A 22,361-nucleotide genomic window follows, 5' to 3' on the forward strand; every position below is an offset into this window, starting at 1 on the left:
AAAAGTGGTGGGAACCTTTCACAAAAAAAAAGAAGAAAAAAGAAAAAAGAAAAAGTTTTTTGTTAAAGAGAAAAGTTGAGATTCCCTTTCTACTGGTAGTTCTCTGAATAAAAGCCAATATGTGTCATTCGCATTATTGAATTTCAAACAATCTGAAAAAAAGAAAAAAATAAAAAACCCAAGTCTTTCTTTTCTTCACTTACGTGTTTACTGTATCAGTAAGTTAACATATCGTGAGTCATATTTGAACTCTAAGGCTATTCTATGTATTTAGTTGTCACGACAGCAGCAGCGTCTTCTGGGAGCAAGGTAGCAGGAAAATAATTTTAGCAATAAGAAATTATTATATTACCCTGTTTTGGGTTATATAACAGAAACTGAACCAGAACCAATGAAATTAAGAGCAAGTTTGAGAAGCAGTAGCAGAGAAGCTGGCAACAAGCTCAGTTTTGTGGCTCAGAAGCCTTAGGACCATATTTTTAATTTTTGAAAGTGCTTTGGTACTCCAGACCAACATTTCCTGTAAGCCTTGGTGCTCTGGAAGCTGGGGACAGGGTGAGGTTTGCTTCTTTTTTGAGTTCTTCCTACTATCTAGAAATCTTGCTTTTTGACTGTCCTTCTGCATAGCAACAAGCATACAAAGCAGCATCCCAATAAAATGCCATCTAGAGAGAGAACTATGTCTTGGCATTCAGATCAGGGGCACCTCCCTCCTGCAGATGCATTACCCACAGCAGTGTTATCTACAGAGAGTCAGTTTGCTTCTGTTATGGAGAAGAAACATACAGGATAATAAAAGCCACGAATACAAGATAAGAACTGTTAGCAAGAAATCATTTATTAAGGCTGAGAACTGCCTTGACAGTCCTGCCCTGCCAACATGGTCACTGGGGAAAGGTACTTTTTTTACACAGCAGATAATGCTCATCCTGGCAGATACATCTTTCTGCCCATTTCCTGCAAGTTATCACCTGCTGTTTTCCAAGCACAAGTTTTAGCTGTACAGTCACTGATGCTTCTTGTCACTGCAGTTCACAGCTGAACTGCAACAAATGCTACATACAAGAAACCGAAGGTCTGACTTCAGTGCATCTTCTAGGATGTCACTCTGTAATCATTAACAACACATGACCAAATGTAAGACTTTTTAAAGGATAATCTGAAATTTATCATTACGTTTGTCATAACACTTACTAGAAATAAAGCCAAAATGTGATTGTCAGGAACCTCTAGGTACCAAAGGAGTTTAGGACAGACAAACCATGCCATTGCCAGGGCTGCCAAATGGCTGAAACAAACAACAGGACAAACAAAACCAGGCTCTGACAGCACATTATTACCAACAAAATCTCTTTTGTTGGAAGTAGGTTTAGTGGCACAAGGTATAACTGTAGGCCAGGCTAAGGGTTTGTGGAAGAAGAGATACGGACCCTTTATAGCTCAAAACAGACCTAATCGTAGATTACTATTAGTTTGCAGTACAGAGCATTTTAAACACGATGGTTTTAGAAATTCAAGGTTCCCAAGATTTAGCTTGCTAGCACTTAAAGCCAAGGACATGTGTAAGTGCATTGGTAGTCATTATTTCCAATTAAAATTATCCCTGCTCAGACATTGGTGTAGCAAGACAGAATGGCAAGAATACCAGAGAGAATTCCATTTATTAAATAACTAAATCAAAACATAAAGTAAGTGACATAAAAATTACTTTACCATTAGTATTTCACATGCCTGAAAGGTGCACAGTTGAATGTAATTCTCCACATTTATATGGAAATCAAGATAGCCTACCAACTGAATGTATTATTGCATTCTGCTTTAATATACTGACCCTTGGCTTTCTACTGCTGTGAGCTCTGTCCCAGATGAGCCTGCAGTAAGGGAAGTCTTCTCTTGAGACAATGAAGTCTTTAAATATTTCTACTCAGGTCAGAACAGGTAGCCAATCTGAAAGAAACTCCAGAAACTTGCAAAACAGTGGTTTTGCATCTGAGGGAAGGCAGCTCAGGTACCTGTGCAGGAGGGGAGGGATGGGAAAGGAGTTTGGGAACATGTGAGGTGGCAGGGAGCCTGGTGAGGGGAGCCGGTGGAGCAGCTGCGTTCCCCTTGCTCATCAGGCAGGTCTGCGGGTGAGGAGCAGCTGCAGCTCAGCTCACAGTCTCCTCTGCACAACCATCCCTCTGATGGGATCTAAAGCGAAAGTCCTTTTTGTGTCTGCCAAGAGAAATCTCTCTCTGATTGCTTAAAGCTCAGATGAGCTACTTCAAAAGAAAATAAGCATTTGTTGTTTCCTCTCTAGCAAAAACATACCATAGAGCCTCAGGTTTATTATAGACCCCTACATTTGTGCTCCAGTTCCTAATAATGCCCATGGTGTATGTGCATCAAACAAGGAAAGAGCAAAAAAAAGCAAAACGGACAAAAAAACCCAAGCAGTATGCTTATTAACAGGGTAATCAAGCGATTCCTGCTGTCAGCAGGTATCTTTTGAGTGATTTTGCTGTATTCTTGCTTATATTTCATCACTTTGACACCCTTAGCAAGTACACTTGCAGGGAGGGCTGAGTACAAGAAAGGAGGTAAATGCTGGCAAGCACAGAGATGAGGAGGACAGAGACCTCCCCCCTCCCAACCCCTTCCCCAGCTCTACTGGCACAGGCAGCAGCAGCATAAGCCAAAAGAAGGGCACAGGAGGGAGCTGTTGAACCCAAATTGCCTGGACAAGACTGAGCTCCCTTCTCCTTTAGCCTCACCCATGAACATCACAGGTAAGTAGTGCAAAGTCTCAAAAGCAGGGCCTGGTTGGTTTAAAGTTTTAAGCATCCTAGTCTCATTATCTTTTCTTAAATCCCCATTCTTAAGCTTCTTAATGTGATACTGAACATACTTGATACTATGACTAGATAATACATGCCTTTTTCTTTCCTAATCCAACCATGGAACAAAATCCACTCATCTGATGGGGTTGTCCTCTTTGAGATGTAGCTGCTCACATGCAGAGAATAATTCCTGTGCTCAAATACACCTGGGGGCGGGGGGGGGGGCCCTCCAGCACATGGAAATTATTCTAGCACATGTGGGTGTGCTTAAATTTTCATTAGTAAAAGCCCTATCAGCTGTGGAGTTAAGCAGTTTTTTTGAATATCATAACTGGATGTAGTTCATGAAGCCCTTACTGCATAGTTACAAATGAAGGATCTTAAACACAACCTTTGTTTTTTTCCAAAACCGTTTTACAAAGGAAACAATGCTGTGTGTGGCCCACCAGCAGGGATTTTCTCAGCTATAGTAAAAGGCATTGAATATCTTCACACATTTACATTGGCTATTCCCCCCCACTCCCCATTTACATCCCTTTAGAAGATCCCTACATGAGTAAGTCAGAGGTGAGCCCCAGCAGCACACTGCTAATGCACTGAATTTAGCTTTTATTTCTGACTGTTCAAGTTGGATATTCATGAGGCAGCTGGACAAAAATAACTCAAGCTGTATGAGACATTTGGGAATGAACTGATACATTGATTAGTAAGTCCTGCAGTCTGCACCAACAACTTAATAACAAAGAAAAACACACACACAAAAACACCCACAACAAAAAACCCCACGCATTTATAGTATTAGTGAACCAAGTAGATTACTTCCTCCTTGCAACTACACAGCACTGTGAATAAGCATCCCACTGCAAAGCTGCAGTTTATGCAAACAGCACAATAGGTGCAGCAGCTTTTGGAAATCCTGCAGCATCCCAGAAGGGCTCAAGCCATTTAGCAGCAACCACATCACCTCAGGCTGTACATTTGTCAGCTCTACCCACCAGCAAAGCAGGGAAGCAAGAGGGCACATGATCTCTGTGAAAAAAAACTAGTCTGGTAATCACTAGCGTAGCGCCAACCTGCTCCCATCACCGGCTGAGGAGCCTGAAGGAGTGAGATTACCGAGCCACAGATACAAAATCATGAAGACCCTTTCCAGAGCTGGCTACCTGTTATTCATAACACTGTTTCACTTGGTACTGTAGGAATTTCACACATGGTAGGAAGTTATTTTTAGTGCCATGTGTGGTGTCAATATGTTTAATGACTGCATGGGTTCACCTGCCTTCACAGCTATGGTTCAACCCAGTGAGACTTAGTTCAATTATTTTCTATTTTTTGTGCAACTCCTATCCTGTTCCCTCAGCCTTAAAAGAGCTGTGTACTAAAGGAAAATACACCTGTAAGATTTTTACTTGTCTTTTTAGTCAGAGCAACGTAACAGAATTAAACCAGTAAATTATTACAGAAGCACATAGATTATAAAACTGTTAAGGGACACTGAAATTAAATAGCCTTTGTATCCTCTTTACAAGCTACCTGCAGGAGCAACAGCAGGGAATCAGAAACTACTAATACTTGACCTTTGCTCAGCTTCCCAGGGCAAGTTTCATTGAGTGCCTGGAAGGATAAGGAGTAAATGCCTCCTTAGCTAGGCTGCACTGGAGCTGTATCAGTTTTAAATTTATGTAAAAGCCTGGTTTCCTGTGAGGTTATCTTGGCTTGAAAGCAAACCAAAACAAACTACATTTCACTACTGCCTACTATAAAAGCTCTGGCAATTTACACTACTGTAATTAAGAACTTCAAACATTTCTCACCCTCTTCAAACAGCATGTCCTTTTGCAAGTCATGCAAGATTTTGCATATAGCTTACACGGCCCCCAGAACACTGTTCTTTCAAAGCCTAAAAAACTAAGCAGGAGACATCTATTTAAGCATATGGTTGCACTACCTGGGAAATGAAGTAAGTGGCCTGAACTCAGATTTAACTATAAACAGTCCTTCTCATCACATTTGCCATTTAATGGCTTGTGAAGACAGAAAACTCCACACTATGAATGTTTTTCTGATGAAATAATGTCTCAAAATTTTGGATTGTAAAAAACACTTTTCCATGGCCACCCAGGGTGCCATTTGACAGAGCCGTTTGAATAGTCAAAGCATCCTCTGCAGAATTTTAAAGTCAATATCTACCTGGCAAGAATCTTGGGAGAGGTGAGGCCTCATCCATGATCAAGATTGTGAATCTGTGTACTGTGGGCAGAACAAACTGATAAATGCACACTTGTATAGAGTAGAAACACATAAGTCAACATTGCTGCATGAGGGGGAGTTAGAGTCCTCATAAATGTATAGCTAGACATTAAATACATGGTGAAGTTTCTTTCTTACCTGACGTGATCTTCGGTTTACATCTTGAAGTATGAGCAATAGATCTTGCCTCCTGCCCTTTCATGCATCCTCTTCACTTACATTGCTGTACTGACACTTCAAAACACATGGTGATGGTTTTGCCTGGTGGAAGAACGAGTCAACCTACTGCAGCTTTGAACCTCAGCAAATTGCACATGAATTTTAAGAGAGCAGGATTTGATGCCTGTGCAAGGTGAGCTTGCATATGTTTAGAGGACTGAATTAGACTTTTTCCTCCAAGAAAAAAGACATAATTTATAAACTACTGAATACAGCAGCTCTGTTCAAGTCTTAAATTAATTCAGCATGAAGTTATAGGTGGAGAAACCTTCTGCTCTCTCTGCTTTAGTTAGGAGGATCTTCCTGCACTGGGGAGGTCCATCCCTCTCCTCTGCACATCCATAGCCCTGGTCACATCCCACTGGAGTCTACACGAGCACCCCAGCAACACAGGAGAACTGAGTAAGGGTAAAATAGCAGTGTGACTTGCCATTTCCACCAGAGAAACTTAACATAAAAGCATAATTGAAATGTTCAAAGCTCCTGCTTCCAGCCCTTAAAACAAACATGACATGGTTTCTCTGAAATAATCTGCACAGGACTTTCCTTGGTACAGCAGTGATGGAGACATTCTAGCTGTGGCTCCAAAGCACAAGACACCAGGTACCCCTGTTAATTAACACCTGCTTTTCTGCAAACACAATCCACCTTTTCTTCTCATACTCTGCCAACATACCTGGACACTTAACTCATCATTAGTAATGGCAACCACCTGCAAGGACAGCTGAATGCAATTCAGGGTTCCTCAATTTGAATTCAGGGCATCATTTCTTTGACATTCAAATAATGACATTTAATTCTCACTAGATCATGTGGCACATGTTTGAATTGTGGACTACTGAGCAGTCCAAAAATAGGAAATAAATTCATGTAATCTCTTCTCCCTGTACTCAAAGTCATGCTCAGTTCATCAACCAGGAATCACTGTTGTGATGGTTTACACAGAGAGAAGATAGATTAATGTATAGAGTGGGATATTTGATCTACACATAACACTTAAGTCCTTAAAGACCCATGAACAGAGAGGATACCTTCAACAGGTAATATGCATACCATGCAAAATGTAAAAGTAGCAATTAATACGCATTTCATGATAATATCCCAGTCTTACCTTGAATATAAATGAAATGAGTCTTCAGACATTTGAAAGATATACATTTGCTTTTCTAACTACAATCAAAATATTTTTTTACATTCTTTCAAACCTGGTTGTCTGTTAACACAAATGTGATGCTTCTTACAGTTTAACAATAAAGACAATTTCCTTGTATTCATGCAACGGTGTTTTAAGTGAGAACAGTTAAAACTATGAAAAGCAAAAGTATCAAAGAGAATTACTTAGTCAATAAAGTTTATTATTCATGTTTAAGAGGTTTTCAGTGTGACAGACTGCTTTATTTCTCTGCTTTGTTTCACTTTCCTGCCTTTCTTTACAGCCAGAGACAGAGAGAAAAAAGTAAATACAATTCAGCTGCCAGAGGCTTTTTTAGAAAGAAAACTGCTGGCTTCTTGTCTTTAAACAGACAGCATGTACCACAGCTGGAAGATTCGTAAAGAAAAGAAACATGAAACAACACAAAGAAGCTCAACAAACATCTTCCATCTACAAGTGCTCTGAAAACAAATTTCTGCGAACATAGCTTTGATACCTTCACAGTTTTAGTCTTCCCTGATAATTGTATTTGACAGAAATTCTTTTAGAACTCAAAAATAAACCTATTACTAAGCGCATTCGCTACAAGGGGGAGAGAAAAAAAAAAAAAAAGGAGCTTTTACCAAGCTACTCATTTTTTTTGCGTATTTTTACAAGTATTTCTCTCTCTAAATTTGTGCAACTGTCTGGACCCCAGCTTTTGTTGTGCAGCTGGTTTCCCCAACCTGCTGCAGAACAGAGGATTCTGCATTTCCCACCACTGGAGTCATTCCAAATTTAACTCTGAGAAGAAATATCATCCCCCTCCTCCACTTTCAAATGCCACCTTGAGAGTTACTCTCCTGGTTTAGTGCTTTAATTAATGTACTAGGGGAATACTTACAGACAACTGTCAGTGCAAGGGGCACCCTGAGCTTAGTTTTGTTTAGCTCTGTCATCTCCTCCCTAAAAACCTTGAGCCTGTACGTTTGTTATCATCTGGAAAAAAAGAGTGGTGACAGCCATCATTAAAGATATACTCTAGAGGAGCTTCAAAGGAAAGGCAAACTTTACCGGCTTTTCTTTTCCCTTGCTCTACAGACTCTCCTGATGGAATTTAACAGAGGTTAATTTATTCTGCTTCTGGATTCTCTGCCTACTGTTTCTTTGATTCTCTGCAACAAATTTGCAGTCATAAAATGTTTGAATTTGGCCTCTAGCCAGAATCTGACAAGGTTTCCCCAAGTAATTTTTTTTCCCCTCTCCATTTAGTTGATTAGCATACCAAACAACACTATTTGTCTACACAAACACACACACAAAAAGCCAAAACACATTAAAAAATATAAGCCCTGAGAGGCACCAGTACATTATTTTTTTTCCAAGCAAGCCACTAAAGTTACTGTAAAAATCATCATTCTATATATTGAAGTAGAGTTGCACTGAGGGAGTTGGTCATGCAAGACACATTATCCGTATCTGAATCAATGGACAATTTTATCTTGGCCTCCTGCTCTATGATGCTGATTCACAGATTTGGAAGCCAATAAGGCTAGCTGTGTTTGGCCATTAAAGAGAGACATGTTTATGACCCCCTGGGCCACAAAAATCAGCTGTGACTCCACCAAAAGCACACTCTGACAGAGGTGCATCATGCAGGGAGAACCTCGAATTCTCATATTACTTTTCTACCACAACTCAGTTGGCCACAGTTTATACATGGATTTCAGTAACTGCATTTTTTGACACCATAGCATTTAAATGGCAACACTAGTCTTCAAGAAGAAACATAAAGTGATATTTTCCCCTTCTTAATGTTTTCCCTTATGTGTATAGAGTCCATAAAATGCAAATGTACACCGTGGAAAGAAATGCTCAAGTGAAGTCAACTGCTCTGCAAAATATTCATAATGGTTTAGCAGAAATCCTTGTTGATAAATGCCTTAGGATGTAGGCCCTCAGCAGCATCAAGTATTTCCTGAGAAAGCACAGAGGGGAAAAATTCTAGAGATGTTATTTAATTCTTAAAATGACATTTTTCTCTACGGCTAACTTTCCCTAGTGATTAGAAAGCAATGCAAAACTCTAACTTGAATAGATCTGTCTCACTGCCTCAATTTTTTAGTTCTGTAGAATATACTGCAACATCCACTTTTTGTTAAAATTACCGGAGGCAGATGGAGACACATTAAAGTCCACTGTTCTGCATCAGACAGAAAAATCAGATAGAGCTAGTTTTGTCTAAGAGGCCACCTGAGTACTAATGCAATTCAACCTTCACACATTTGAGTCCTAGATACAGGAGATTGTTCAGACTATGCTAATCTGATTGCAAATAAGGGTTTAAATATGTTTCATATACTCTACTTCTGTATACTCTACTTCTATTTCTGTATAACCTTTGGTTTTCTTGAGTAGCTTCTCAGAATATAATTTTTAATTCTGCTTTATATCAACAGTATGTATAGAGCTAATGGAGGTACCTGCACCCCACAGTCAGCTGGTTCCATTCAGGACCGTTCATCTGTCATTTGCCTTGTTCTGATAACAGCAGTTTTCTTTCACTTGAAATGCTACATGCCATTCTTTTTGGGCCAGCAACATCAAACTCACTTGTCCACTTCTATAATGATTTGTTCCACTGTTCATTGCTCTTTAAGTTCAATAGTCCAGTCAGTTTCCCACCCACAGCTAGGATGTGTTTTGCTATATTTGCCCTGGCTTCACTGTAGTTACGTTGTGATACACAGCATCAAATATAACAAAGTATTTCCAAGTATAACGGATAAGAAACATCAGGTAAGAGCTGGTACAGGAATACAGGGTCAGGACATCAGCTGAATACGGGAAAGCTACAATCTGCTATCAGTGGGTTGGCAAGAACATGACTATGAGTCTGTCTGTTCACAGCTGAAAAACAGCCTTCAATGTCAAGTTTGCTGTTATGTGGAAGCCCGCCAGTATTTAATGCTATGATCACTAATTTTTGACCCTCTACCTTTGATTTCCTATTTGTTCTCACCCTCACAGAAAACACAATTAGCTTTATTCCTAAACTATGAGGACAAAAGGCAAAGACTCACATTTTAACAAGCTGATGCCCAACAGTCAAATGGTAGTGAAATAATCTCTGCTTGAATTTAGTCTAGTAGTGTCACATTTCACTGTTTGATTAATGACTGAAGGAAAATAGGTACAAATACATACACAAAAACCACACAAACACCTCTTGAACCATTCCTTTTGTTTTCTTCATCAAGCATTCCAAAGGAAGAATAATCACCCAAATACATATCGTGATGGTGTCATAGTCACAAAAGAAGAAAATAGAGGCTCCTGATCTTTCATTTTGAAGTCTTAACCCAGTCCACAGTATCTGAGATTTAAAAGCAAAAAACACTGCACACATTCCCTAGGGCTTTCTTAAAAGTAGTGTTATGAAATCAGAGTTAAATTTTTGTTAGCAACCACAGAAAGTACATGCATAAACAGCAACTTAAGCATGAATAGTTAGTCAGAATTACACATCATGCATAAAATGGAAAATTTGAAAGTGAAATAGAATGCAGTAAGATTTAATTAAGAATAAATTAAAGCATTACAACCACTTTTAATACGGCTCTTTCCTACCACTTTCAGTGGGAAAGCAAGAAGCAACTGTTACCTGCAAAACTGCTGAATTGATCTAGCTACTGTAGAAATATAGAGAGGCTATTTTTTCTGGGTATAAACTTTACTGTGCACATCTTTTCCTTTTTTTTCCCTCCTCTCCCTCACCCCACCCCATTATTTTACTTCCCCTGTTCTCCGAGATCCTTTTGTGCAATTTTCCCACCAGGCACCAAGGGCGATCCTCTGGCTGGAGAGCTGCCCCTGCCCTGCCCTGGTGGGGCAGGAGGATGTTCAGCTGTGCAAACTGAAGCTGTAGAACTCCCGCAGTTTCAGAAACATCACCAGTCTTTCTCTGCAGAGCTCTCCTGCAGTCTGAGATTTAACTTGTACGCGCGTATCTGTGCTGCAGTATTTTCACTACGTGCTACCTCCTCATAGTCCTACAAAAAGTCAGTGTCTTCTGGAAAGACAATGATGGCTAGTATTCCTTCTTGGGAAGAGAACATATTCACTGGGTTTTGGCTACTCAAAATAATTTAATGAAATCAGTAGGTACATATACAACCCAACTCTGCCAAAATAGGATGCTGAAAGCACATCTGATGGGAAATCCATCCTTGATGCTACAATATGCATATGCTTTGAAAAATCCAGTGAACTTTGAGGCCATGCAGGGTCTCTATTACCTGAGTAGTGATTGGTAGGCAATTCTTAAGACTCTGATTAAACAATTTATTAGTACCAGCAAACTTTCTGTTAACTACTGAGGGATAAACTAGAAGCATTTATTTTGGGTAGGATAAGTAATCCAATGTTTGTCCTAGCTTTCAGAAGAATTTATGTTAACTGGACACAACAGCTTTTTGTTTCAATCATTAACTGAACAGATAGATTATTCTTCATCATTGTGACTCAGTGATTCCCTACTAGCTGAAGCAAAGGAGACAATCATATTCACATCCATTCAAACTATGATCATGAGGTGAACAGCTGATCATTCCCAACTTCCAGTCTCCATAGGGAAGTATATGTAGTATACATAGAGTAATATCGCCAATATTTAACATGCCACTGGTGAGCCACAAGAGCATTTAGAAAATACAGAAGCCAATGATGACTCTCTTAATTGTTGTTATTCCAAATTTTCCATAAAGCTATTTCAGGTTAAAGAACCTTGATTTCATATTTACTATGCCTTTTTTTAGTGTGTAAAACACATCGGATATCCCAAGACACAAAAATTTATTTATTGAAACTTCATTTTGTCATACTATGATTGTGAAAACTCCGCTGCTCAGGCTCATGTTTAGTCATTAATTCTTATTTAAATGTTTAAAATGTCTAATAAATGGATCACCTTGAACCAGCTGAAGAACAGCAGCCACATCAAAAATTCAGTAAAACTACTTTATTTCTGAACCAGAACTCCCACAGGGAACATTAAAAATATGAATTCCAAGTACATTAATTTGGAATAACTTCTGTTGGGTATCCATGGAAATATGCTTTTAACACACATGAAATATCACTATGGCCCAATGCATCTGTTCTTTGAAGTCCACAAGACCCATACTTTAAATCATTTATTCAAAACCAAGCTGTGTTGCTTATAACACTGCCTGGAGTTTGTGTGTGGTTATGCCAGAAAGTACTTGAGCCCCAAAGCCTGGTGCAGATCTGGCAGGATGTGTTCCTGAGGCACAGTCAGTTCCTGCATTCCTGCCTTTGCAAATACTTTCCTTGGGCTTTATGGAAGATGTGGGTTCAGTCAGTTTCTACTCTCCAAACTGTTAAACATTAATTTCAAGAGGTCCAGGGTCTAGAAATATTGGAAAAGATCAAGCACAGTGCCTCTCAGAGAGAACTGAGGATAGGAGAAAAAAAAGGAGATGTAGGCTAACCAGAAAACCTGATTTCTTAAAGGGTAGTTTTTACAGGATACCAGTAGAAAAAAAACAGGAAGTTTTGCAGGGGTCTGCAGGTACTAACAACAGACATGACTTTGTCAAACACAAACACACAAACTGTACCAAACCAGTCCAATTTCCTTCCTGGACAGCAGATCAGACCATGTAGGTAGGTAAGCCCTAGGAAGGGTCATATCTTGGTTACAAGTAAAAAAAAATAATATATATATATATATACACACACACATATATATATATATATATATATATATACATATATATATATATATACATATATATACATATAGTTAACCTCTCTCATAAAACACAGAGGAAATACAGGCTAAATGAGGTCACTATGACATGGAGGTTGAAATGCTGGCAAAGCACTCTGCACTTAGTAATTACAAGTTTTCATTGTTAAACAGGGGAAGGCACTGGCTGATGTCTTCCTTGATGGAAAGGAGTTAAGAGACAAGATGGTTCCAGAACAAAACCTTTGGGAAAACAGGAGCACTCCACACTCAAAGAGGTTTGTAACAGTTTTGAAATACTCAGAGCTATGAACAAAGTAGGAAAGGGTAATCTATTCTGCATATCCTAGGTGAAAAAAACCCAGTAATTGTCTTCAACTGCAAAGACAATATAGGATTCAAATTTAAAATGAACGGAACAGGCTGCCCAGGGAAATTACACAAACTTTGAATAAAGGTTAGGTAAGCACTCATCTAAAGAGATGGAAGAGTTGATGTTACTTTGGCTTCTTGATTTTCCTCTCAGTCCCATTTCCTGAAACCCCCCGATAGACTACTAGCACTGGCCTTAGATAAAAGGATGATTTATTTATAAAGATTTTTACCTATCTAAGATGGGAGCACTTAGTATGATTGATGCTAAAAGTTAGCCAAATCAGATTATTTCATAGTATTTTGCATTTTAGCAGTCCTTAATTAAACAACTCTAGTTTAATTCAGCACGATGCTGTTTGTCTTTGGGACTCCTAATCTTGCCCCTCAAGAATTTATTTTTATTATAGTTAACAGTAGATTTGCTTTCAAAGTTTTCAATAATTTTAACATATTCTACAAAAATACTCCTGTTACAAATGCACCACCTCTTTCCACAGCAACCTACAAAAGTAAATAATCTTGTTCTTTAAATAGGTCAACAAGAAAGCATACGCATGAACTTTCTGAAATTCTGCCACGTTGGTGGGAGGTTAATACATACCTCCTCCATTAGCAGGATGAAATGCACCATTTGTGTTAGATACAGCAATTGTTTATGATTCTAGCTTCAGCTATTTGCACTGATGCTTAAACTCACTGGGCTGATGTAGTTTAGAACATGCTAGGGAATAGCACATCCCTCTCCATCTGTTCATTTTGACCACAAAAACTAAATAATCTAAAATAGATAGTAGTAATAAAGAAATCTAGAAGGAAGTATGTTGGAAAAGCATGAACAAGGCAGAAGCAGAAACATTGAAGTAGCATTTTTCATTAGTGCAACAACTGACTTCTTTCTTCAGTTGCAGACAAAACAGCATAACCACATTCTCCTTTTGCTCAGAAAGCTGTATGTCATACTTTAGAAATCTGGCTGACCTGCCCTCTACTTGTCCTTCCCAGTGCTTCCCATGACCACTAATTTGGTGAATGCACTGCAGTAGTAATAATTGAAAGAGATTTAAGAGCTGGGGACTAGCTTGTCCTATGGTAAACTCCCTCCTTGTCACTGTTATAGCAGAGATCACTGGCTCCCATGCACATGGTCTAGGACAACTCCTGTGTCCAGTCTCTGGCCAAACAGGGATCGGTGTGGGTGGTGGCACAGCTCCTGCTATCAGAACTGGGACAGCAAGCATCATCTGCTGTCAACACGCACGCAAGCACTGACAAGCCACCCTGAGTCATCAGATGTGTTTCATTGCTGCCTTTGGTACTCCTGCAGTCTGCTGCCAGTTATTTGCTACATTTAAAAGGTTTGGTTGTCCTCCTGCATGGAAACAAATCTGGAGTCCTCATTTTAGGGCACTGAAGCAACCATGGTCTCAGTGTAGCCAGCCATCAAAGTTTGCCAAGCCTGGCTGCTGCTCCCTAGCACAGTCAGTCTGTTTTCAGCTTGTTTCTCCTTACCGGAAAGTCACAGGTGCTTTGTCAACCACACTCAGGTACTCCAAAATAACAGTACTGTCATAAAAAGCCTGTTAATTGTACCAAATGCTCCTTCCAGGCAACATGGAGAGCAACACCTCAGTGGAAAGGGGATCTGTGAAAGCCCACCTGCAGGGTCAGAAACAAATGTAAGCAAGAGAAAGAAAGATTGTCACCTGTCATTAGTAAGCAGTAATAGAAATAAAATTTCAGCATGTGTTTTGAAAGAGCAGCCACAGCAGGAACACTCGTTTGATGCTAAAGATTGTCAGCTTAAAGTACGAAAGAAAAATTTGGTTCAGACTCTTCTACACATGTGAACAATAATGAACGTGACTCACAGAGGCCTGATCCAAGCACAGCTCTGCTGCAGCAGCACCAGCTGTGGTCAGGGTAGGGTCAGCCTGGGACCAGCCTGCACAGAGCATCACTTCAGGGAAGCTGGTGGCACCAGCGCCACCCACCCTCACTCTGGAGGGCAGAAAGGTGGAGTGACAGCACAACTCTATGCACAAGATACCCATGCCAGTGCAGAAAACCTGGTGACATCTCCTCTGTCAACTTCAGGCTCAAAAACATCACCTCCCTATGATATCACATACCCTATGGTGGCAGAGAATAATGCTTTGTTTTGGAGGAGCTCTACTCATTCCCATGAAATATTTTGGTAACAGCTGAAAAGCCAGCTGTGTGGATCTGGAGAATCCAATGTTCTGAGAGATACCTCACTAATATTGACAACAGGTACTCAAGACCTCAGCAGACAATACCCTGTTCCCTGAAAATAAGACCTACCCCTAAAATAGGCCCTAGTATCATTTTTCGGGATGCTCAAAATAAGCCCTACTACAGAAATAAGCCCTAGTTACAGTTCATAAAATGTCAATTGAAATGGTGTCCAGGCAGCTATGCATATAAAAAAGTAATACGTTTTGGAGCAAACGTATATAATATATATACAGGGAATTATATATAATACCCTGTCTTATTTTCAGAGAAACAGTGTACATATGGCACCCCAGCATTCATGTAACCAAAGAGCAGGAAAAGCCCTGGAGGAGTTGGTACTGGGAACATTACAACTGGGGAAATGCCTGTCATAAGAAGCTGAACAGGATTGACATGAGTGTTCCCGTCCCAAAATGGGTAAAGATTATTTTTCCTGTATCTACCTGAAATACCTCATGGGTGTGCTACACATGAATCATTTTCTTAATCAATTTATCTTCTTATTCCACATGGGGAACCTCACACCTTAACTTCAAAACTATAATTTTATTGGTCTTGCACAACATTGATTTTTCATCAGACCACAGATCAACCACCTGTCCACTCCAGCTTACGTTGTTCTGGGATTTTGTCTTGTTTAGGTGCACTTTTTTATTTTTTTGTTTTCCTCCCGAAATTCTAATCCTTTTACATTTTTTTTTTTCCAACTGTGTTTAAGTAGTTAGTGATTTGTTTAGCCCTGGTTGTAAAGCCTAACAAGCAATTAAACAGAATTCTGCACACTCTGCTTTTGTCAACAAGCTTTATGCATAAATATTTTAAATAAAAAATAGTAATTAATTTGAATTACACTGAAGGAAGTTTAATCTAAGGAAAAATCCACACACTCTAGCAAAATACAGCAAAAGCACCAGGGCAGATTACGCAGAGATACTGTCAGGGACCTCTGACATCTTTCTAATGAGCAGCTCCGGTATTAGTGAGAACACCACATCCAGCTCTTGATAATCAGTTGCTAAAGTAATGATTCTTTCAATCACCCTGATGAAGTTGATGACAATGATTAAACTGGCTACTTAAGACATCTTCTTGATTAAAGTGATATTTAAACCATAAATAATGAAATTCACTCCTGTTTGTCTTCATGACATATCTTTTATAAAAGTCAGGTGAGAAATTTTTGTCTCCAGTGACAAACCCTTTTTCAGTTCTTCCCATTTACACATACATACAATGAGGTAGACTTTGCCCACATAAGAAACGAGGTATTTGATAATTGGCAAGTACTTCACTAACGCCATTCCCTACAGACAACAGCAGCCCAGTATTTTACAATTCTAATAATACAAACAAAGAGAAATTTGGCCTTTGACATTGTGAATTTTGATCTCCAGGCAATCTCACCAACTTGAAATTTGCAGTAAGTCATCATTTTAGCTTTCCATCATCAACCAAATAAAATAAATTACTTAGGATTCTTAGCATCTAAAAGAAATCTACTACATACTAATATTGAACACCTTCTTCCTCTTCTCAAATAGACATGTAATTAACCCAGTGTGATTATGCAGGGGAACAAAGGAATACTAGTATGTTAGGGTATCTTCAACTATTGCTTTGATAGTGCTTGTTGAAATTCCCTCTATACACTATTATCCCTTCCCAGTATTTTAAGACATTAGTGGAAACAATAAATTTCAGCAGAAGGGTGCTAAACCAAAGGGCTTCAAGTAATACTGGGCTTGTAATTACTTCAGGCTATTGTAGCCATATAAAAATAGTAACTTCTTAAGGAACAGACTTAATAGCCCAGTACAGTAATATAATTAGTGATAGCTTTCTAAGAAAGATTAATCCATTTAAATCACAGAGAGGAAAAGCTGTATGTTGGAGAATTTAATCTATATTGGCTCAATTAACTAGATAGGAATAAAAGGTTCATTTGATCTGAAATCAAAAGTTACATCTCTATTTCTTGCTGCTCTACATTTACAGTAAACATTATCACCAATAAATCTATTCAAGCTGAGAAAGCTGTCAGAGCAAGTCACATCCTATGGAGATTAAGCTGTTAATCCAAAGGTAAAAATATAGACTGTTAACAAAGAGTAACAACCAAAGAGCACCTGATCCCTGCAGTGCTCTGGAAAGCTCACAGATCAAGCACAGCTCAGATGGAAAGGCAAGACCTCCCCCTTCTCCAGATTGCTCTGCTACCTGCAAGGATTGCCAAACACCTGCAGCCATCCATTCCCACAAACCTCAGTCATGTGTTGTGCACTACATTGGTTTCGCATGTTCCTTACACTGCTGACTGTAAAGAGGAGAACTGATGTCCATACACTGCAGTTTGTCCTAAAAGTCTTCCATGTCAAATTAGTCCTAAAATACCAGTTCAGCAGTGATTTCACAAGTGATCTCAACAGGTGAGTCCCCATACCCTGGCACCTCCCAGGAAGGTCCCAGAAGCTTCTCTGTCATCCCTGCACAGATACCTCCATCCAGTGCAGATTTCCTGGAGACTTGGCCAAAACCACAACTGCCCTTTTTTTTTTTCCTTAAATTATTATTATTTTTTTAAGAAAAAAAGAAAGTCCTGAATAACTGTCACGTCTGCTACCCCTGGTATAAATCACAGCCTAGAATAGCAGCACTATTTTTAGAAGAATAGAAGTGAACTATTAGGCATGACACAGAAAGAGAAGTAGAGCATGATAAACATAGCAGAAACCTTGAGAAGGACAACTTTATACAAGATACCAAAAAGGAAGCAGAGGACATCTCTCAGCTGTACAGATTTGTATTAGCTGTTGGAGATAAGCCATATTCCCTCAATTTCTACCACCCCAAGTCTACTGCACTGCAGAATTTTCTGAATAAAAAGAGAAATAGTGGGAAGATACTGCTATAAATCAGAGATGCTGGAGTGGAGGAAGTCAGGCATATGTAATGCATGCAGTACTCAATCTGACCTTGGATACAGTATTAATAGTTGTTTCCTGTAGCAGGTAAACAAGTTTTAAAAAACCCTTGTGTTTTCCCTAAGTTAGCTCCTAAAATTAAATCCTTGTAACTTTATCTGGCCTGACTTCAGGAGAAAAAGTAGAGGAGATAACTAAACCCAGCTCTCAAACTGAACACCTTTCTTTCTAGCAATAATAGTGTTTTTTCCACCCTCTCCCCCAAGATTCCTTAAAAATAAATCAGCTCTGCCAGGAAACATCACCTTTATAATGGGAATAAATCAATCTACTTCATCCACCAAACCTAGCTCGAACCATTTGTCAGACTGGTGAGTTAGGAGGTACAGCTGTGGGTCAAGAACACCCAGACACCAAACATCACAAGCTTTATCTGCAAATCCCTCTCTGGTATTGCTGTCATGTGATTATGCTGAGGGGAAAAAAAATATATATATTTGTAGCCACCTTTTTCTTCTGTTGGATAATTGCCAAGAGAAAAACAAGGAAACCTATTTTCAGAGTAGATTCCCTAACCTAGTTTTGCAAGGTAGCTCCCCTTTGCTGACCTACATATGTCTGTTGGGCTTATATCCATCTGAATATGGAGAAGGTTCACAGAGTGTGTCTTCTTCAAATGCTTATTAACTCTTGACAAACAGCTCTCCCAAAAATCTGTCTAGAGCGTGGGCGAGACCCATCCTTTCCCCAGGCCTTGGCTTCCTCTGATTCCTCTGCTACAAACTGCCAGAGCCTCCAAAAAGCCAGTCTCCTCCTTGCATCTTTGTGCCTGTGTACATCCTATTGTAACAATCACAAAATGACAATGCTTATAAATAATGCAGTTAAAAGAAACAAAACAAGAAAACAGCTACAAACTCACCAGAAAAGACCGAACTCAGAATTTTGTGAGTGGTTGATTTTTTTGCTGCCTGCCCACCTATAATTTCATACCTTGCCGCACAGGGGGAGAAAAATAGAAACAAGCTCTTCTACCCAAGATGAGAAAGCATTTACAATCCATATACATAAATGCAGTATTTTAAGCAGCATTAAATTAGTAACAAACCCTTTATTTTACAGAGCAGCATTACTCCTGACCAAATAGCTTCACAATTACCTTTGCTCCTTCAGCTGTGCTAGAGTGAAGATATTTTGCAATGTGTTCTGCACTTGCATATGCTTACCATGTTCTAGCAAAAAAGATGCTTACAATAAAATGTATTCTTATTTTGCATAGTACCAGCAATAACCCTATCAACATTTTGTTAGTTTTTGCCATTAGTGGTAGATGTAACTTCAAATATAGCTTGAGAGGGACTTGTTAGCATTTTTAACAGCTTGCTATGGACCTGTGAAGAGTACAAATTAAAGTATTTAAATGGTTTGAGGAAAGGTTTTGTTCTGCAGATGACTGCCTAAGCAAAGTGGTTTGAGGCATTAGGATACAGATTGTCACAGGAAGTTTCTAAAGCTGTATAAGAGATGCTGTAAGCCTTGCATGAGAAGGCACTCATAATTAATGTCTTTAGTGTCGGCAAAAGGCATTCCATAAGTACATGAAATTTTAAGGAAGTATCAAACATGACTCTTAATGGGAATTTTATGAGCCATTCTCATTGCATTCTTTTTTCTTGCATTTTAAGATGTACCCTCGAAATTTAGCATAATTCCAAAGCTGACATAGCTCCTCATCACATAGGTGGCTTTACTGAATGGTTGGACAGAATGCAGCCTCTGTTGTGGCATAAACCACGCTCTAAATAAGCTTCAGATTTTTTCCATTTTGGAAAGCAGAAGACAAGAAAATTGCAATTTACCCTTGGGTGAAGTGAAAAACAAAAGGGATGCTTTATTACCAAGCAGGTACATTTTTTGAAAAAAATCAACCGTAGCTCCAAACAGACTGAAAGCTTCAAGATAAAACTGTAGGACTATTGTACTTTAATACCTTAATCCCTGCTCAGCCTAATAAACTCAGTTACTATGCTACAGAACAAGTAAAATAACTACTACAGAAAATAACCACTACAGAAAATAACCAGCACAAACCAAAGGGTGAAAAAAAAAAAAAAACCCAAAACCCAACAAAACAACAAAAGTGTTTCCTAACACAAACATTTTCTCAGAAACAGCACACTTAAGAAACAAACCTGCCAGACCCATACCTCCAAAATTGCTTCCACTCAGCAGGACAGAGCCATTCAAATACAATAAGAGGAGAGACCTTAATATGTAGCCACTGGTGGGGGTGGGGGGGAAAGGGTGTCCTCAGTGATTTCAGCTGTGACTGCAAAACAGGTGAACAGCTTCATCTAACTCGGATGTGTAGGTCACCTGTGGGTGCGAGCCTGCTCCACAGCAGTGTTAAACTCTCCCCTAAACCTCTCCTTAGCCCTAGGCAAAAGGAAAAACCTTCTTATTAGACCAATGGGTTTCAGCATCATACTCATCCAAGCGCCTGGGTGCAGAGGATGATGTGCCTGGAAGAGTAAAACATTTTTCTGTTATTTTGTAAAATCGGTGTGTTCAAAAGCACTTGGACTAACCACACTAAAGTAAGGCAGATTTCCAGCAAAAAACATGCATTAGGAGAAGCCAAATGACAGATTCAGACAGAAATTCTGAGCTACACACACAAAAAAAACCAAAACGCCCAGTGTTAGCTAGGAAAGTGGTGGCCAGGGATGTTAGGGGAGCTGGGGAGCACCTGCTGCCCTCCCACAGTCCCCAGGCCTGCATCCTTCTTCTCTCCTGGGAGCAGGCTGGTCCTTGGATGGGATTTGGGGTGCTTGGTGCTCTGTGAGCAGACAGGGCAACAGGGAGCAGCAGCATCTGAGGGCTTCGTCCGGGGCCTACCTGGTGTCGAGAAGAGAGGTGTTTCTGGAGGCAATTGAGCAGAAAGTCTCTTTGGGTTTGGATGATGAATAAGCTTGTCATGGAGTGGTTCAGCACAAAAATTGCTAGGGATATGCACGGAAACACAACACCGGGCACAGGGGAGAAGTGAGGGATATCCATGCAAGGTGCTGGGAGCTGTGAGGAGGAGTGGGCACCATGTCCCCTGTGGCTGCCCCAGCTGGGGGCCCCGGCAGGTGCCACCACCCCAGTATGGTGCCCTGGGTTTGTGACATGGGTTTCACCCTTTTCCCACAGCTGCTGCTGGGACTCCTAGATCTGTTCCACTGTGTTCAGGTGGAAAGTCATTTTGCAAAGAACTTGTGCTTCTTTTTGCAGGGACTCCAGAATAATGGATATTGCCACCCTCAGCTTCTCTTCTCAGTTGATCCTCCCTGCAAATGCATTATTTTGGACACTTCAGCATTTTTACCTTGTTCATTTAGACTGAGAGGCTTCCAGATGAGACTGGAAGGACTGGCTTCCACAGCAGAAGACTTGGACTTTCTAGGCAGGTGCCGCTGTGTGTGACGAGATGCCAGAGACCCTGAGCCTTGTTGTCTCAGACTCCAGCTAACCCCAGCTGATCTTCCCACCAGTGAGGGTGAATGAAGAAAGCTTTTGTCCTCTGTCAGATTAGTCTCATCCTTTTTTGTAGCTTTGTTAACAAATGAAACCTCTGCTTGGAGAGAGAGAGATCACAGCAGGAGCACGCCACTTCAGTACGGAAAAAGGACTGCATTCAATAACACAATGGCACTAAGTAGAGAAATGATACTGTTTGGCTTTGCTTACATGTATGGTAAACCCATCTGTGTGTTGTGAGTATAAAAACAAGTCAAAATACAAATTGATTCTGAAATAAGGTTGTTTTTGTTTTATCCTTTAAAACCATGGGCAAGAATATACAGCTCCACAAAAATAGAGGCCAAACCTTTCAAACCAAAACATTTCCTGGGATGCTGCATGACAGGTTTTCTAAGGCTGTTTCCTTTCAGCTACACTCAGACTGAAAACGGCTTCCATTTCCAGTTAAAGTAATTGTGGTACACATTGCACGCTCCTTGAAGTACAATCTTTGTGATAGGCACTATGATTATTTTCTTCTGTTTTTATTTATGTTTTTACCAGTGAAAAAATAAACATGGTTGAAAATAAACACCTCTTCTCCCCTTTCTTCAATGTGTTTAAGTGGATATTTTCTCCAGCTATTTGGGTGAATAAACTTTAAGTTGGAGCATTCATTTCTGTGCTCTAAAAAAAGTTTGTGTATGTAGTGTCGCATATATATTATTCAGAAGCCCCAAATCCAACACAAGTGTTTATCAGTGATTTTATTGACAGCAGAATCAATTTTGTTGATATTTTAGTTGTCTTATTTCAGGGAATGGTTCAAGACTTTTACCTGCTGAAAAGAAGGTTTCACAAGATTCATCCTATGCATTGAGAACACTCAGACTTCATGTCCACACTAGGTGCTACTTCATGCATATTTACACATCAGTTTTAAGGTAAGCATAATTTTATGTAATGTGGAAAGGATCTAGTGTTCAGTCAAGGAAAACATGAAATCAGGTGTAACTCTACAACAAAAGTTCATCTATTTAAAAGAAGCCTGACTCTACTTGATTAGTGCTCAGCAAAAAGTCTGAAATATTGGATTTGTGACAATTAAGACT

At 39.6% G+C, this 22,361-nt stretch overlaps 1 long non-coding RNA gene across 1 annotated transcript; it reads right to left on the reverse strand.

Moving 5' to 3' along the window:
- Nucleotides 1–737: 737 nt before the first annotated feature.
- On the reverse strand, nucleotides 738–21,307 carry LOC110357194 (uncharacterized). The gene is made up of 3 exons (XR_010473530.1): nucleotides 5,208–21,307; nucleotides 1,832–1,947; nucleotides 738–1,288 (listed from the first exon to the last, which is right to left on the reverse strand). It is a non-coding gene; the product is annotated as an uncharacterized LOC110357194 (long non-coding RNA).
- Between the last annotated feature and the right edge of the window lie 1,054 nt (nucleotides 21,308–22,361).

The sequence above is a fragment of the Columba livia genome, chromosome 6, assembly GCF_036013475.1.
Source record: "Columba livia isolate bColLiv1 breed racing homer chromosome 6, bColLiv1.pat.W.v2, whole genome shotgun sequence".
NCBI lineage: Eukaryota > Metazoa > Chordata > Aves > Columbiformes > Columbidae > Columba > Columba livia.